This window comes from Coturnix japonica, unplaced genomic scaffold (assembly GCF_001577835.2).
Source record: "Coturnix japonica isolate 7356 unplaced genomic scaffold, Coturnix japonica 2.1 chrUnrandom599, whole genome shotgun sequence".
In the NCBI taxonomy this organism is placed as follows: domain Eukaryota; kingdom Metazoa; phylum Chordata; class Aves; order Galliformes; family Phasianidae; genus Coturnix; species Coturnix japonica.
Genome location: NW_015439972.1, coordinates 32,746 through 35,109, shown reverse-complemented (window position 1 = coordinate 35,109; position 2,364 = coordinate 32,746).

The window sequence follows — 2,364 nt, the reverse complement described above, 5'->3', positions numbered from 1 at the left end:
TGATTGCTGGTTTGAGGTTGGTTTGGGGGTCTTTTGGAGGGCTGGTTTTGGGCGGTCAATTTGATGCTTTTGGGGCCGATTTGGGTCCGTTGATGGCTGGTTTGGGTTGCGTTTTGGGGGTCTTGTTGGGGGTGATTGTTGGGTGTCATTTTGATGCTTATTGGGAGCGTCAATTTGATTGCTGGTTTGGCTGATTTTAGGGTCGATTTTGATTGCTTTTTTAGGGCTGTTTGGGGTCAATGTTGATTGCTTTTGGGGCTGGTTTTGATGCTGTTTTGGGGTCGATTTGATGCTTTTTAGGGCTGGTTTTGGGGTCAATTTGATGCTTTTTGGGGTCTTTTTGGGGTCATTTTGATGCTTTTTAGGGCTGGTTTTGGGGTCATTTTAGGCTGTTTTGGGGGCTGGTTTTGGGGTCACTTTAATGCTGATTTGGGGGTTGATTTTGGGGTCATTTTGATGCATTTTGGGCTGGTTTTGGGGTCTTTGGGGAACTGATTTTGGGGTCCTTTTGATGCTGGTTTTGGGTTGGTTTGGGGGTCTTTTGGGGGCTGATTTTGGGGTCAATTTGATGCTTTTTGGGGCTGGTTTTGGGGTCGTTTTGATGCTGTTTTGGGGTCGACTTGATTTTTGGGGTTTTTTTGGGGCCATTTTGATGCTGTTGTTGGGCTGGTTTTGATGCTGTTTTTGGGGTCTTTTTGGGGTCAGTTTGATGCTTTTTAGGGCTGGTTTTGAGGTCTTTGGGGAGCTGATTTTGGGGTCCTTTTGATGCTGTTTTGGGGTCTTTTGGGGGCTGTTCTTGGGGCTGATTTTGGGGTCATTTTGATGCATTTTGGGCTGGTTTGGGGGTCATCTTGGTGCTGTTTTGGGGCTGGTTTTGGGTCTTTTGGGGGCCAGTTTTGGAGTCGTTTTGATGCTGTTTTAGGGCTGATATTGGGGTCATTTCATGCTTTTTTGGGGTCTTTTTGGGGCTGATTTTGGGGTCGTTTTGATGCTTTTTGGGGCTGGTTTGGGGGTCTTTTGGGGGCTGTTTTGGGGGCTGATTTTGGGGACAATTTGATGCTTCTGGGGGCTGGTTTTGGGGTTGTTTTGATGCTGTTTTTGGGCTGGTTTGGGGTTCTTTTGGGGGCTGATTTTTGGGGTCATTTTTGGGCTGGATTTGCGGTCGTTTTGATGCTGGTTTTGGGGTCATTTTGGTGCTGTTTTTGGGCTGGTTTGGGGGTCTTTTGGGGGGCTGTTCTGGGGGCTGGTTTTGGGGTCAATTTGATGCTTTTTGAGGCTGATTTTGTGGGTGGTTTTGATGCTTTTCGGGCTGGTTTTGGGGTCATTTTGAGGCTGTTTTGGGGTCAATTTGATGCTTTTTGGTCTGGTTTGGGCTTTTTTGGGGGGCTGATTTTGGGGTCATTTTGATGCTTTTGAGGCTGGTTTTGGGGTCGTTTTGATGGTTTGGGGGCTGATTTGGGGGTCTTTTGGGGGCTGGTTTGGGGGCTGGTTTTTGAGTCAATTTGATGGTTTTTGGGTTGATTTTGGGGTCATTTTGATGCTTTTTGGGGTCGTTTTGAGGTTGTTTTTGGGGTGGTTTTGATGCATTTCGGGCTGGTTTTCGGGTCGTTTTGATGCTGATTTTCGGGTGGTTTTTGGGGTCGTTTTGATGCTTTTTAGGGCTGGTTTTGGGGTGGTTTCGATGCTGGTTTGGGGGTCTTTTGGGGGCTGATTTTGGCGTAATTTTTATGCATTTTAGGACTTATTTTGGGGTCATTTTGAGGCTGTTTTGGGGGTCGTTTTGATGCTTTTGGGGGCAGATTTTTGGGGTCGATTTGATGCTGTTTTTGGGGTCGTTTTGAGGCTGTTTTTGGGGTCATTTGGGGGCTGATTTTGGGGTCATTTTGATGCATTTTAGGGCTTGTTTTGGGGTCATTTTGAGGCTGTTTTGGGGGTCGTTTTGATGCTGTTTATGGGGTGGTTTTGATGCTTTTGGGGGTGGTTTGGGGGTTTTGATGCTGTTTTGGGGGTTGTTTTGTTGCTTTTGGGGGTCATTTTGATGCTTTTTGGGGCTGATTTTGATGCTTTTCGGACTGGTTTTGGGGTTGTTTTGATGCTGATTTTGGGGATGGTTCCGAGTTCATTTTGATGTTGTTTTTGGGGCTGTTTTGGGGGTCGTTTTGATGCTTTTGGGGGCTGGTTTTGGGGTGGTTTAGATGCTGTTTTGGGGTCATTTGGGGGCTGTTTTGGGGGTCATTTGGAGGTTGATTTTGGGGTTGTTTTGATGCCTTTTGTGGTGGTTTTGATGCTTTTTTTGGGGTGGTTTTGATGCTGTTTTAGGGCTGGTTTGGGGGTCAATTTGAAGCTTTTTGGGGCTGGGTTTGG